The 16,818-nt window shown below is 35.5% G+C and overlaps 1 protein-coding gene and 1 pseudogene across 24 annotated transcripts in view; both read right to left on the reverse strand.

The window, feature by feature from the left end:
- Ppfia2 (PTPRF interacting protein alpha 2) overlaps positions 1-16,818 on the reverse strand; it is a 580,223-nt gene that overhangs the window by 353,943 nt on the left and 209,462 nt on the right. The gene's annotated exons all lie outside the window — the stretch shown is intronic.
- Positions 1-16,818, reverse strand: part of LOC108491726 — a 96,313-nt pseudogene that overhangs the window by 73,368 nt on the left and 6,127 nt on the right.

Genomic DNA, 16,818 nt, shown 5'->3' on the forward strand with positions numbered 1-16,818 from the left:
TCACATTCTATAAATTAGATTAACAAAATATTTTTTACATTGCTAAGTTTAAATTGTATTTCCTTGTAAATTTTTTCTTCTATTCAACACAGATAAATAACATTTAATCTTTTTTCCTATTGAAGAAAGTTCCCTAATTCTATATTAAAATCACTCAGACTCCATGATCTCAGCCTTTGCAGAACCTACTTAGAATATGTCAATGTCAATGATGTCAGGATTGAAATATTCTTGGAATATTTTTCCAAATTACCCTGGATTTGGAGTTTAAATTGTGGAGCTTAAACTACTCTTTTACATTTCTGAGCTATATTTTGAGTACTGAAGTAGGAACAGAGAATGGAGGAAAAAACAAGAAAACTCTAGGACTAGGAGCTGGAGAGATATCTCAGCGGTTAAGAGCACTGACTGCCCTTGCAGAGGACCCAGGTTCGATTCCCAGCACCCACATGGCAGCTATGAACCAACCGTCCTTAACTCCAGTTCCAGGGAAATCCGAAGCCCTCTTCTGACCTCCGCAGCATTGCACAACATGGGTGCACTCACATACATTCAGGCAATACACTCACACATATAAAAAATTAAAAATTTTAAAAAATCTAGGAAAATCATCAACATACAAGGCAGAGTATTAGTAGGAAATACTTATATGTATTTTCAGCTTTCTCCACACTTCTTAGTTTTAACTTCCTACAGCAGCATACACACACAGCTCACTTGAGGAGGTCATTGATTGGGTCACAATCTTCCCGAATTGAAATCCCAGATCTCCAGGTACTGATTGTATAAACTTAGGCAAGTCAGCTGAAAATGGATTAATTATAACAATTACCACACTGGAGTGTTATATAAAAATCAACCCAGGGGGCTGGAGAGATGGCTCAGTGGTTAAGCTCTTGCAGAGGACCAGGCTTTGATTCCCAGCTCCCTCATGGCAGCTAACAACTGTCCATTATCCTGTTCCAGGTGATCTGACATCCTCTTCTGACCTCCACAGACATTGCACAACATGGATGCACTTACACACATGCAGGCAGGCAATACATTCATACACACTAAAAATTAAAAAAAAAAGATTAACTCTGTAATATTTTTCAGTAAACTGCTCAGAAAGGGACACAGTTTTGTGTGTGTGCACTTGTAAAATAAACTAAACTCATTTCCTTTTTATAGCCTTGTAAAATTTATAACCATTGAAGAATTTACTAACTGACTTATTTTGAAGTATTTACAGAATACTAAAAATATTTCTCACTTTTTTCTGGGCATAGAACATTTTGACAAAAGTGTCAAGAAATAATAGTTATAAAATTGGAAGTGATATGAATTTAATAGAATAGAAATCCAGTGGGAGTACATATGAAATGTGTCATTGTAATGAAAACATTTTTAATTTTGTCCCTTTAAGAAACCTAGTTCTCATGGGGCTGTAAGATAGCTGAGCGGTTAATCTCACTGGTTGTTCTAGCAGAAGACTGGGGTTCGAATCCCAGCACCCACATGGCAGCAAAAAACTGTCTGTAACTCCAGTCCCAGGGTATCCAACAGCCTCTTCTGACCTCCATGGGCATTGCACGACATGGGTGTGCTTACCTACATGCAGGCAATACACATATACACATAAAATAAAAATAATAATTTTTTTAATTAAAAAAAATAAAGAAACCCAGTTTTGTCCTATGCAACCTTGATATCCAGGAAAGCTGATTTAGGGTATTGCTCAGAACATTCCAGATCTGTGGTACTTCTTCATTGCTTCAAATAGTTCTGCTTCATCCACACTACTCTTTCTTTGTTAGGACACGTCAATCAATTTTTAAGCCCCCAGAGATATATACTTTTTGTTCCTTCCTTCTCAAGCACATGGCTCTCAATGCCCAGTGCACAATCTACTAATCTATTGCTTTAAATAGCAACATCTCTCCTTTACTCTGGCTCCTTAGATATCCTGTGTTTTCCTCCATATCATTGTTTCATATGCCATACTAAATAATCTGCTTCTTATTTTTTATTTCTAATAGCGTATGAGCTCAATTACAGTAGTCTCATTTTTTGATATCAAGAACAGTACATATAACACATATCTATATAATAAACAAAAGATGAAATGTAGCTATTTTCTTTATTTATATGCATCTTGGGTTATTTTCTTGCGAGCAAACTAAAAACAGGATACAATAATTTGGTACCATTCACAATGAGCATTGAAATTCAGCTCTTGTCCTCCAGCATCAATGAGCATTCTGAGGTCCTGATCTTGGTTTCTAAATACCTTTCACATTCAAAAGAAACAAGATCCTCTGCAGATCTGGCTGATTTTAGGTTTGCACAAGAAAAGGAAGATAATCTGGGTATATTATATTATTTGATTGCATTTGGTACCAGAAAATACACATTAAGCAATAACAGGCATGTCAAAAGACATAAGGGCCATTTGAAAAGGCTTCCATTAATGACTTAGTCATTTTAAAATGGCTGTTGTTCTGGATGGCTTCAGTTGTCAACGTAACACACCTGGGTAGAGGAAACTTCAGTTGAATGATTTCCTCCATTAGATTGGCCTCTGACCATCCGTGTATGTAGGGCATTGTCTTGATTGTGGAGTGATATGGGAGGGCCAGTTCATGCCACTCCCTGGGAAGGTGGTCCTAGGTTATTTTAAAAAGCAATGCCAAGGTAGCAGCCCAGTAAGAGGCATTCCTTGGGGGCTGGAGAGATGGCTCAGGGGTTAAGAACACTGACTGCTCTTGCAGAAGGCCCGGGTTCGAATTCCAGCACCCATACGGCAGCTAGCAACTGTCCGTAACTCCAGTTCCAGGGGATTCGACAATGTCTTCTGTCCTTCGTAGGCATTGCATGACATGGGTGCACTTACCTACGTGCAAGCAATACATGCATAAAGATAAAATAAAAAAATACATAAAATATTAAAAATAAAAATAAAAGAAGCATTCCTTGGTCTGTAATTTGCTTCCTGCCTCCAGATTCCTGCCTCAATGATGAATTGTGTTACGTGGGAGATGTAAGGTAAAATAAACCCTTTCCTCCCCAAGTTGGTTTTGTCACAATGTTTTTATAATAGTAATAGAAAATAACTAACACAGAAATTGGTACTAGAGAGTGGGATATTGCTATGATGCAAATGACCATTGGTGTCTGAGAGGATTGTGGAAGTTTTTGGAGCTTTGCAATGGAAAAGCCTCAGGGTTCTTGAAGCTTAGTGAGCTATTTTGTGAGAGCATGGAGAAATGCAGATGATGGAGGCCTTGCTTGTGAAGTTTCAAGGGAAGCAAAGAATACCAGGGATGTTAGTATGGTATTTTCAATTGAGAATCTCTGAGTTCTGGTCAGCTGGGGATGAGGAATCACCTAAGATTAACAAGAGACCAGAACTACTGAAGTGGAACCTTTAATTTACTTGGACAATTGATGTTGCTTAGCTGGGGCTGAGCAATCAGCTTTGATTAAGAAGAAACCAGCATCGCTGAGGTGAAATCTTCTGGGAAGGTTTTCAGGGTCAGCACACAGAAAAAATTTAAAAGACTGTGACTTTTAAAGGTGTACTGTTATATCTTATGATATTAATATTAACATCATATCTCAAGAATAAGAAATGGAAATGTTGTGATTTAATAGTGATGTGTTTATGTGTCAAGTTGATAAGGGGTCAATTGTGCTAGATAGCTTCAGGTGTCAACTTGACACACCTGAGTAGAGTGAACCTCAATTGAGTACTTTCCTCATTGGGTTGGTCTGTAATCATGTCTGTGGGAGCCTTCTCTTGATTGTTGAATGATGTGGGAGGGCCCAGCCCACTGGTGGGTAGTGCCACTTCTGGGCAGGTGGTCCTGTGTTGTATAAGAAAGCAGATTGAGCATAGGCCAAGGGTGCAAAATAGTAAACAGTGTTCCTCCATGGTCTGTGAAACATATTCATTTCACCTAGTACATTTATGGAAAGTATGATTTCTGTTACATAAGTAAGCCTTTTCTGTTTCTTGGTATTTATTTCTATTTTCTTCCTCTTGCCCTTCTTTTCATGTTGTGACATGTGACATTCTAAAAGTCTGCAGAGTAAGCTACAGTATATATACTCATCCTAAATCTCAACTGAACTCTATACCATCTTGGGAACCCAAAGTATGATCAGAAGAGATATTAGTAGGTATGGGACTGGCACCCTTCTGTCCACATACTCATTCTCAAAAAACGTATATAGATATTCAACAGTGAAATGGTACAGTGGCCACTCTCAAGAAACTTAGCATCTAATAGTGAAACAGAATTATACTCAGGTATTGAGACCCAGCACAGCATTATGCTTTAGCAGGGCTGGTTGTAAAGCCTGAAAAATGTATCATAGGAATATACCACACAAAGTTTGCCAGAAAAAGTGATATCACAAATCCAATAATTGAGTAGGAGTTAGGAAAGGAGGAGAAACTTGTATAAAATTGGAGATACTCATGGTGAAAGAACAGAAAATCATACAAGTAATGTACACCCTAAAGCAGGGTAAGAGTAGAGGCGGGGTCATCAAAGTTGAGGATTCTAGGTGATCTCACCTGCTCACCTGGCTGACCAGCTGGGAAACTATCCAAACAGCTGTGTGCTTTGGCTGAAGAATGCATAGATTGGAATTAAATTCTTTCAAGGCTTACCAATGGCTTTGCCATCAAATTTAATGCCTTTAATTGAGCTAACCCGGTACTTGAAAACATAGCACCAGAAACCAGAAGTCTAATCAAGAGAACCTTGAAGTTAAAAGATAGAAACAGAGGTACTGGGAAACAGGGAATCCAGTTCAAAGCATGTCCAATAGAAGGACTGACTTGATAAGTTTACTATTTCCTGGCAAGGATATTTTTTCTCTCTGTTATAAGATAGAGAGTCTGGCATCTACAATACAGAAGACTCTGTTCTAATGAATGAAAGGGTAAACAGAGGCAAAAAGAGGATAGCCAAGGGGAGACTATGATGTCACTTAAGAATGTGTAGACAAGGAATGGCTTTGTAACTGCATGGTGGTAGTCATTGCATGATTCTACACATACTCCAAAACACATAGGACTTACATAAAAAATCATATGTGTTAATTAATAAATATAACACAGAAAACATTCTGTTATGATTGTGTACAAAGATTACAATTATGATTATGTACAAGAGAACAATGCTTTTAATGATGTTCTTTCTCTAGAAAAGCTTATTTCCCATCAAAAAACATGGGTGAATCATGAGCATGTCATATGCTTAAGAGGAAGTCAGTAAAAATTCATAATCTAAATTTAGAAGCAATTACATAATATGCAGTAGAAACAAATGCAGCTTGATTGGTGTCATAAGAAGATAATATGTTCTTTTAGTTCATTAATAAAATAGTTTCCCCAAGTATGCAATGTAACTATCTTCAGATATTTAGACTGCATTGTGGGTTGGTGGGATGAAACAACTCATTCCTGTTTGCTGCAGGCTCCCAGGGTATAAGAAAAAAGGCCATTGACTTTTCACAAAGAAGGGAAACACACAAAGCAGGAATATATCTTCCCCTGAGTTTTCCTCAACCACAGATACCCAAACAACAGCTACACATTGCCATTCACATCATCTATAGTGGTGGGAAGACAGCCAGCTCCTTGCTGATATTAACACAGAACTGTTTTATGTGTAGAACTTATATTGTCATCACAGCACACTAACAACCTGTGAAGGTCCATTTAAAACATATTTACAGACATCTATTCTTCTGCATCATTCATTCCATAGGTGATAATAATATGATTACATCCTCAAGAAGGTAACTGCAGAATTAGCACCTGGACTCCATAGCCCACCTCTATTTCTAGGTTCTTTTTGGTGAACATGAATCCTCATGCTAATTTCAGTGCTTTTACCTAGAGATATCTGGTGATTCCAGTGCTGTGTTTGCCCTTAAACTACACCAGTCATGAAGTGACCTTTCATGCCCCAAGACATGTAACCCTCTCAAACAAACAGAAAAGGCAGCATCAGTTCAATCACTGATACCAAGAGCGTATATATTGTTCATTAAAATGCTTATGTGAGCCTGGGGTGGCTGTGGTCATGTGAAATCTCAACACTTGGGAGACTGAGGTGACAGGATCATGAGATCAAGGCCAGTCTGGACTACAAAGCCAAACCTTGTCTCAGAAAAAAAAAAAAAAAAAACAAATAAACAGGGCTAGGAAGATGGCTCAGCTGTTAAGAGCATTGGCTGCTCTTGTAGAAAACCCAGGTTTGAATGCCAGCATTCACATTGTGTCTAACAACCTTCTGTTAACTCCAGCTCCATGGAGTCTGATACCCTCTTCTGGCATGGTGCACACACATACATGCAGTCATATCACTCTTGCAAATAAAATAAATTTAAAAGAAATAAAAAAAACAAACAACTCTCCTGTGAGAGACAACTAATTATAGTTGTTAAACACATTAAATTAATTTGGGAATATTTATTACTTTTAAAGAAGATTTAAATGACTGCTTGCTCCTACCCAGGTCAAGTTTTCTTTCTAACTCAAGGACAGCTTAATATTGTCAGTGGAAGAGGAAAAAAATCCAATATGTAAACTGATCTAGGCTGAATATTTTCATCAGTAATGGTGCACTGACATATCCATTATTAGAATTTAGTTGATATGTGTCAGACCTGTGGCTATGCTTTGCCTTAAATCTAAACAGATGGTACACAACTGCACATTTAATGCTACATTTTCTAATATCACAATACAAAAATAGTTATCATCAGCTGCAGCTCCATTTTCTGTAGACATCCATGAAAATTAACTTTCACATTTCCTTTTTTATCATCTACTTCTGTGCAGCCAGAAGGTTGCATGCCACGCCTCACCATCTGTCGAAGTATTTCTTGTTAATATTTTTTTCATAATCAAGGAGCTAGTAGGATATACTAGATAATGGAAAAATATGATAGCAAGAGATTACGAGCTTTTAAAGAACTAGATTACAGCTTGGAAAGGTGGCTCAGTGGTTAAGCACACTGGCTACTATTGGAGAGGACCTGGGTTCCATTCCCAGTCCCCACATGGTGGCTAACAACTGTCCAGAACTCTAGTTCCAGGGATCTGACGACCTTTCAGACCTCTGCAAGCACTGTATGAAACAGGTACACTTACACATTGCAAGCTATATACTTATACACATAAAATAAAATTAACACTAAAACAATATCAAATATTATTGACTCTTACCTTGACCTTTCAGATCTACCAGTATGTTAAAATGTTTTGTCATTGGTAGAACATACCTTTAATCCCAGAACTCAGGAGGCAGAGGCAGGTGGATCTCTATGGGTTCAAGGCTAGCCTGATCTACATAGCAAGTTACAGACAAGCAAGGCTACATAGTGGGACTTTTTCTCAAAAAATAAACAAACAAAAAGTTTGAAACAATTCCATTTTAGAGAAAATGGCCACAATTCAAATCTTTATTTGTTACTACATTTATCCCCCCAGGCATAAAGTATGCATTCATCTTTTAAAGATCAGTGAATGCAGCACATTGCACAGTCCAACTGTAAAAGACTAACTGCTCTTTCAGACTTCTAGATGTTCCATTTCTTGTGAATAAAATATGTTCAAATGAAATTCTATCGGTCGTCATTGCAGTGTTTGCACAGGTATTTTGATTTTCTTGGTGAAAACTTTTACTATTCTGACAAGCTTTGCTTTCAATGAGGTTCATGTCCATTTACAAAATCAAATTTAACTTAAATGGTTACTTTGCAGTTCAGTTGATCCTACAGATGTCAAATCTGTTTGCTGCAGCAGCTTTTTATGTTAGCAGAGGTCAGGTAGCATGTTTCTGAAAGTATTTCGATACCGTACTCCTGTCCTTTCATAGAATTAAGTGAAGAAGAATTTGAATACTGAGGAACTTGACATTTCCTTTGGTTCTGAAAACTGGAGGCAGATTCTAAATGAAGCAAATAAAATACATATTTAAGTGTATTTTAAATATTTAAATATGTATTTAGGACACTGAAGAGTACACTTCAAAGGATGTCATCTGAAATTAAAAATCCAGTATTTGTGAGCATGGGGATTTTTAAATCTTCTGAGATTATTATCTTTCCATCATATAGCAGATTTATGAACATAAAACTAATCATTATTTTCAGTATTCCCTTTCCTGTGATGGAAAGAGTTCTTGAAAGTGAAAATAAATATAATGAAGATGTCTGAAATCTAGACACAGTGAATTTCATCATCCAACTAAAACAGAATATTTCTCATAGCACTTGTAAAACTTGCACCCCCACATATCCCCACAGTTATGTAGCACAAGAATGGCCTGGATAATATTTTCCCTTAAATCTTTTCATGAGAAATTCACAATATCATGTAAGCTTTTATGTCACAGCTTATACATACATATGTATGCATACATATATACATATTAGTTAGTAGGAAGAAAAAAATAAGAGTTTGTATTTTCCATTTTATTTAAACAAGGTCCCTTTAGTTTTATACAAACTATTCACTTATACTAGGGGTTGACTACTTAGCCATACCCAGATAAAAGAAAGGCTGCTTTAGTCATGTGAAGACGGCCTAATTAACAATTGGTAGTTCTTCATTTAAAAAGAACAACAACCAATATAGATAGCAGCAAGTAGACTTATCTACCATAGCTGTCTTGAGAAAATGACTTTGGACTGGGTTTTGAAAGAGGTTACCCAGATGGAAGGATGAGAGAAAGATGAGAAGAAGCACCATTTATACGGCTAAATAAGTCCTGCTCACTGGCAACTGGATTTGGAAGACTTTTATCTACAAGCATTTCATGGATAAAAAAATTAATTTTACTTAATTCTTCTTTGTGATTTTTACAAACTGTGCAATTTATCTTAACCTTATTCAATAGAACAGCCATTGCTGAGCACTGAAACAAGGCCTAGCTCCTCTATTTTACTGTTTTTTACTCTTAGAATCTGGAGTATTATTAATATTTATATTGATTAGTACTTAATAATGGTGGTTGTCTTTAACGGTGAACTTATATCATCTAAATTCAAAGACATATAGCAAATAACTCAAAGACTAATAAATACTGTTTAAAGATTTACATCATTTATAAATACATGTTTACAATAGTTACTGTTGCTAAAATAAGCCTATTATGAAAAATTTTAGATTTTGTATCTAACATTTTAGTAAAATTAAAAACAGATTTAAAAATTAGGCATTTAAGCAATGTGGTTCATTTCATAAATGTCTTAAAATATTCCCTAATAAATTTTTTCAGTAAGAGGATTGCTACTTTATCCTAAATTACTTAAAGATTTTTCAGAGCAATCATTTGTGGTTGGCACATACTTGATATGAATAGTTTTAAAACAGATTCCTTATATTAAAATATCACATATTTTTTAATTCTTCAAATATGAACATGGTAGTGCATGTCTTTAATCCAAGCGCTCAAGATGCAGAGAGCAGTGGATGGATCTCTGTGAGATGGAGGCCAGCCTGCTCTCCATAGCAAGTTCCAGGCAGGCTGTGGCTACAGAGAAAACCTGCCTCAAATAGGAAAATTCGTGTTTATTAATTTTTTATTGCTTATGGTTAAAAAGTATTATTTATCAGGCTGTAATGGACTTTATGGTCAATAGGAATTAAAACTCAATACAAAATGGTGCTTTAGTCAGTGGAGATAAATATTAGTTTACTTTGTTTTTCATAAAGTAATTATTTCAACTAATCAGCTTATGCAATTAAAATTCTTTGCTTAGAAGGAAACTGTATGCTACTCAAAACATTTCAGTTTAGGAAAATAGTGAAAGGTCACTTTTTCCATTTTTCTTTCAAATCTTCCCTTTGGACTCATTACTTCTTACATGAAGAATCCTGTCCTGGGAACAGTATTATCCTGGGAACAGTATTATCCTGGGAACAGTATTATTTAGTAGACAGGATCACCAGTTACGTAGGTTTTCTACCAAGAAAAACTCATTGGTACATGTTATGTAGCATGTTTATTATTTATTCTTTATAAAAAGACCTAAAATGACATTAGACCTACGAATAATCTGTCAAGGGACTGAAAGGAAGTTAAAGTGACCTACTCACGACATTCATGTGTATTGTATAAAGTCCTTATAAAGATAATTTCTGGAACAAAGTCTTCTAAAATCTAGCTCATGTGCATGTTACTTCTTTTCTAAATTTGGAGTATTTGTGAGGGAGAAGCAGTTTTGGTACTGTGGGGAGCAAAGCTAAATTAGATGGAGAGAGCAATTTGGCTTTACTTGGGAATCTGTACTAGGGAACATGAAATGTACACAGACAAAACGGTTGCCTTCTGAATTTGTTTAGAGACAACTTTTCTTTCAACCTTAGTATTAGTATTAGTTATCTACTGTTCCATAATTTATTATCTGAAAATTTCAAGGTTTAAGACAATGAAACTTACCAACTTTTGCTGGTTAAGATTGTGTGGGCCAAGATTTGGAAACAGCTCAGGTAAGTGGTTCCACTTACTGGCCTCTCATGAGATCTCAGATCATGAAGTGTGCTTTGAAGCCTTGACTAGGTTTCTTTTCCAATATGCTTCATTTTTCCATGATATCACTTCAGAACGTGCACTCTGTCATCAGCACTGTGTAATAGGTATTACACAAAGTCAACTCTAATTTAATAACAGGGTCTTCAAGAAGGTAGAGATTTTAAGAGATGTGGATCATTGAAACAGGTTAATTGTCATATCAGTTATTATTAATAATGTTATATTATTACTGTAATCAACCAACATGATGATCATGGTAAAGATCAGCAAATTTTTTAACTAAATAGACTACCCTGGAGCTAAGAATATAACAAAATAGTTGAGTTTTGCCTACATACATTACACCTTCAGTTTGATCCTAAGCACTATACATAAAAGGTTATTATATGATATAAATGATAGTTTATAGCATTTACAGTTTTTACAATATTTCTGAATGTTAAGTTTTATGATTTCCTGATATATTGAGAGAATTAATGTTACAGTAAACAGCTTGCCCAAAGTCACATAGTAATTAGCAAATTAAATGCTAGTGTAATTTTAAATCTTCAACCATATCATGATGCCACTCAGCAAATGCTGTCTGCTCTCAGCAGATCTTGCCTGACATCAAGTACCTACATAGTAACTGCTGCACATTTTCAACATGGCATCAAGTACAGAAAATAGAGATATGCTCAACAGCAATCATTTAGGCCCTTTAAATTTTTATACAATAATTCAAGTACATTTTAAAACATAATTAATTTTACAAAATTAGAATAAGATTTCCAATTTTGTATTCATTGAACAAGTTAATTTTAAAACAAAGATATTTTGGGACAAGTTACTAGTGACGATTTTCCCACTTATGAACTACTGTGTTCTCCATGACTATTTTAATATCACAATTTGCTTGTGGTGCTTTTAAATTTTTGTAAAATTAAATGTAAGCATTAAAACAATCATCCAACACACTGGGAGGACTTATTCTTGGTGTTTAAGAAGTGGATAATCTAAAAGTGGCAACTACATAGCTCCTCTATTCCAGGGATCATTTGCTATTTTTTATGTTCTTTTTCTGTAAATGCTGGAGATTGAGCAGAAGGCAAATATTGTGACACTACATCCCCAACACCACTTGCTTTGGTTTAGATAAGTGGATTCCAATGCCTATATGATCACTGGAGGCTGACCCTTGAATGGGATATCGAGATACAGGGCCTTTGTTCCCTCACTTACTTGGTCACCATTGTGAGAGCAGTTTACTACACTGCAGTCTCACAGATCAAAAAGCAATGGAGCCAATGGATAACCTAATGCATTGTTCCAGTTCTCACATTTTCTGAACAACAGTTGTATCATTAGTCAACAAAAATGAATATCAAGTTTGACATGGAAATACATTGTCTCAATTTGGAAATTTCTTGACAAACATATGCCTTAAAGGAAATATATCCTAAAGGTCATCATTACTGAGGGCTGATCCTCAATTTAATTAGTTTATTTAATTATTTTGAATCCTTAAAAAAGATCACACATCAATTAGACTTAAAAACTCGCCTATGAGAGAAATTTATTGACTTTATCGCAATAAATCAAAGCACATCTTTCTGAACCATGGTAATTATATCTGAAGGAAGGCCTTGAAGATATTTAACCTTCTACTCATCTGTTATGTCAACCTTCACATGGTGGTGATCTCTAGTTTTGTAATTCTTCCATGTACTGTCCACTGTTGTTCAATTTGTGGGTATTTCTGCATAAGCATCACCTGATATGTAGTCATAAAATATAAATTCTGAAGTTCTCACATATTTTCTGAATCATCTTTGGAGATGGTGACCTGAATTTTTTGATGGTAATTATGATTCTAAATTTTGAGAATTCATGTAACTTGTAAGGATCTTTTAATCTGATTTAGGTGAGAAAAGAGATAAAAATAAGTTGCAGCTAATAACATAAAATCTGAAACTAAATTCTCAAAACAAATGCAAAAAATATAAAAAGAAATTATCAGGTAACATTATTTTTGTTCTTAAAATATCAAATATTTCTATGCAATGTTTTATTTTTCAAAAATATAGGGCCGGGCATGGTGGCACATGCCTTTAATCACAGCACTCAGGAGGCAGAGGCAGGCGGATCTCTGTGAGTTCAATGCCAGCCTGGTCTACATAGTGAGTTCCAGGACATTGGGGCTACAGGGAGACCCTGTCTCAAAAAGACCAAATATATATAATTTCCTGTACACATCTCTGTGAGTTCAAGGCCAGCCTGGTCTACATAGTGAGTTCCAGGACATTGGGGCTACAGGGAGACCCTGTCTCAAAAAGACCAAATATATATAATTTCCTGTACACTTTGTTCCACTATTTCAGTGAGTCTCAAGTATAGAGGTCCCATTGTAGGTATGACCAATAAGGTTGGGCATTTCACAAACACTTATTCTCTGTGTGTGACGAGTTGTGGAACTTCGTAATAGTCTTCATCTGCTGCAAAAGAAGCTTCTTTAATGAGTGGTGACTGGTATACTTGTCTGTAATAAAAGAATCCATATTTATCATATAGTAAGAAACTCTATTTTTGACAGACTTGACAGACTTAAGGTTTTCTCTAAGATCTATGGCCTGTCCAGCCATGTATATTTGGCTATGTTTATAGTGCCACACTTGAATTCCCTCCCATTGAGTGGGTTTTAAATCCACTTAAGTAACTGTTGATTACTCCAACATAAAAGTGCTTGCCAGAAATGGCCAAAGTGTAGAGAATAAGAGTCTGCATTGTGTGGATCCCTGCACAGGTCTCCTATATTAAACTGCACCCTCCCAGGGCTCAGGGACCATTGCAGAAGAGGGGGCAGAAAGATTGTGAGAGCCAAGGGAAGAGATATATGACTATAAAGAAACAGAGTCTTACAGGCCTCTGGGAACCTGTTCATTTGAACTTAGAGCAACCAACTTAATAAGACAAAAACCCAGCATAGAATTGGGTAAATGGGCAGCAGGACCAAACCTTGGCCAAAGAACTATTGGAAGCTGATTACTGCTGGATGAGGGAGAATTGATCTTTAAGGAAGAGTCTCTAGATAAGTTTCTAGACTCTAGTGAATGAACACGCACTGAGAGAGTCTGGGTACACAAACTTGACTGGACAGGCCTTAATAAATATGAAAGAATGCATGAAATCAGGTGGGGAGAGCTACAGAGGGATGCGGGTGGGAGAGGGAGTATAAAGATGATTAGATATTTTATATGAAAGGTACAAAAATTCAATAAAAATATACAAAAATAACTAATTCCTATCAACTTTCAGTTAAAATTTAGAAATTTTGTCCATAATAACAATGTCATAAATACCTTCTCATTTACCAAATAACAATGTTTTGAGGTAGGAATTACTGTTTATATCTCCATCTTACAGATTTACAGATGAGAAAAATTAAGCCATAGCAATTCAGCAATGTGACTACCTGGTACTAAGAATGGATTTCTGATTTTACATGCTGCTGTCCATCATTTTACATTAATAAACACCTAAAACTTAATATTTAATATAAAATACTTTAAGATATGTGAGCAATTATAAGAAAATTGAAGCTAATTTAAATGTGTGCTTTATATATATGCATATATATCAAACAAAAAATGTATATAAAGTTCATTTGAAGTACACAGCTTTTGATATCATTTAGTAAACTCTAAATATAAACAAATGCATTTTTAATATGAGAGAATTTTAAATTTGTGTGGAAAAAAACCTATGAAAGTAACAAAGTAAACAATATCAACTCTAACAGGACATAGGAGTCAGATAGCCAGCTGAATCAACTATCTTCAGTTATATAACTTGTTTTATAGAAATGCCATGCTTAGTGAATGTATTACCAACCTAAAGCTTGATACAAAGTGAACTTTAGGTCCTTTGAGATAACTACATGCTTCCTTTATCTTTTTAAGTATTTTTAATACCTGTAAGCTTTTTAACTAATAGATGTATTTTATGTTCTTAGTAACTTACAGAAAAATGTCCAAACAGATATGCATACTTAAAATGATTTATAGTAATTATTGTAACACAGAAAGCAGCAGATTTTGTTATCTCAAGGATGAAATGATTCAGATTTACCTTCAAGCCTTGCCAGCATGATACTAGTACTCTTTTCTTTTGCCTAACATCCTCATAATGAGTTTTTTCTGCTTGAAATCGAGATACTTAACTGAAGTTTTTATTAAATTTATTTACTTATTTAGGGTGTGGCAGGAGCGCTCTCTCTCTCTCTCTCTCTCTCTCTCTCTCTGTGTGTGTGTGTGTGTGTGTGTGTGTGTGTGTGTGTGTGTATCATGGAAGATCTGTGAAAGTCAGAGGATACCTTGAAGGAGTCGTTTCCTCCCACTTTTAAATGGGTTCTTAAGACCTATGTTTCACTTAATAAATTAGGATGGTATCATCCTACATTAAACATTTCTCTCCTCCCACTTTTAAATGGGTTCTTAAGATCTATGTTTCACTTAATAAATTAGGATGGTATCATCCTACATTAAACATTTCTTCCTATTCTTTTGAAAATGTGATATGCTAAATATTGTAAATCAGATGAATTGACTGAACCACAAGAATAATATTCTAGACCTATTATTGTATTTGACCCTTTCCCACAAAAGGACAAACTCTTTCATATTTTGCCTAGGTTACAACAAACTATGCCTATCCCCATCATTATCCACTAGTTTTGATTTGCTAATATTTCCTTAACTACTTGTTTGAAACATTTTATTGCCGTTTAATTATTATAACAAGATATAGGAAACTAATTAAACTTGAGAATTACTTAACAGCTCAAAAATGCATTAAGCTTATTTGATCTTTAATATATTGCAAAGTTAGCAAACATCAAGTTACTATTATCAAATGTATCTATTCATTTCCTACTTATTTCTAAAGGACAGTTATGTTAGTCAAGCTAAAAGGTTCTAAGAATCATTGCTAAAAATAATTTAGAAAAGCATACTTTTCTATCAATTTCATTTTCTTATATTTCCTTTATGAAAAAGAAAACCAAATTTCAATTAATAAAACTTGCTTCCTGGGGCTTGAGAGATGGTTCAGCTGCTAAGAGCACTTGCTGCTTTTGCAAAGGATGTGGGTTGTGTTCCCAGCACCACATCGGAAAGCTCATTCTTCTGTAACTCCAGTTCCAGGAGCTCTAGTACCCTCTTCTGGCCTCTATAGATACCTGTGTGCATGAAACACACATATATACACTCAGGCACATACACATACACACACACACACACACAAACAAAAAAATTAAAATCAAATTTAAAATGCTTTAAGTAAAAGCAAACAGAGGCCATTGCTACCTATGCTCATTACCTGAAGATTGACTTATATGCCATTGACGCCGTGTGTTTATCATTAGCAGTGTGAATTCCATGCTTCTGTTGGTATACTTGCAGTATTTGCACTATTTCCCTTCAAATTTCTACTTTGAAATATCACCATTAAAACCTATTTATTGGGGGTGGAGAGATGGCTCAGTGGCTGCTCTTGTAGAAGACTGGGGTTCAAATCCCAATATATACAGGGCAGCTAACAACCATCTATAACTCCAGTTCCAGTGCTCTCTTCTGACCTCTGTGATCATTGCACAACACAGGTGCACTTACATACATGCAGGTAACATACTTATATACGTTAAATAAATAAAATAACCTATTTATTATGACTACAGATCTGTATTTCAAATCTTGGCTTGCCTCTCTGGGGCTTGACATCATATTGCACCATCAAAATGTCACTTCCCACTTTTCACACTCTCCTAAATCATGCAGTGCTTTTGCTCAATATTGGTAAAGTGATTAAGAGGGAGCAATTTCATGTGAATTGCTTGAACTATTTTTCTCGGTAAACTTTCTCTTTACCTATCTTTTCTTTCCTTTTAAAATGGATAAATCACTTGTTCTTATATGTTAGATGTTCTTGTGCGTCCTCTAACCTCACTTTCTGTTTTTATATCTGTAGGTTTCTCTTCACTCTATCAATCAATATGATGGGAATTTATGTAAAATCTAACTATCAAGGTGGCATAGTAGCACATACCTTTGATCCCAGAAATTGGGGGGGCAGAGGCAAGCAGATCTCTCTGAAAATGAGTTCAGTCTAGTCTACATAGTGAGTTCCAGACTAGCTGGCAGGAGAAGGAGTACCTCTATCAAACAAATGAACAAATAAATAAACAAATAACATTACAACTAACCCAGCACACGTGCACACACGCACACACACACACACT

This window comes from Nannospalax galili, unplaced genomic scaffold (assembly GCF_000622305.1).
Source record: "Nannospalax galili isolate Female #2095 unplaced genomic scaffold, S.galili_v1.0 scaffold390, whole genome shotgun sequence".
Classification (NCBI taxonomy): Eukaryota; Metazoa; Chordata; class Mammalia; order Rodentia; family Spalacidae; genus Nannospalax; species Nannospalax galili.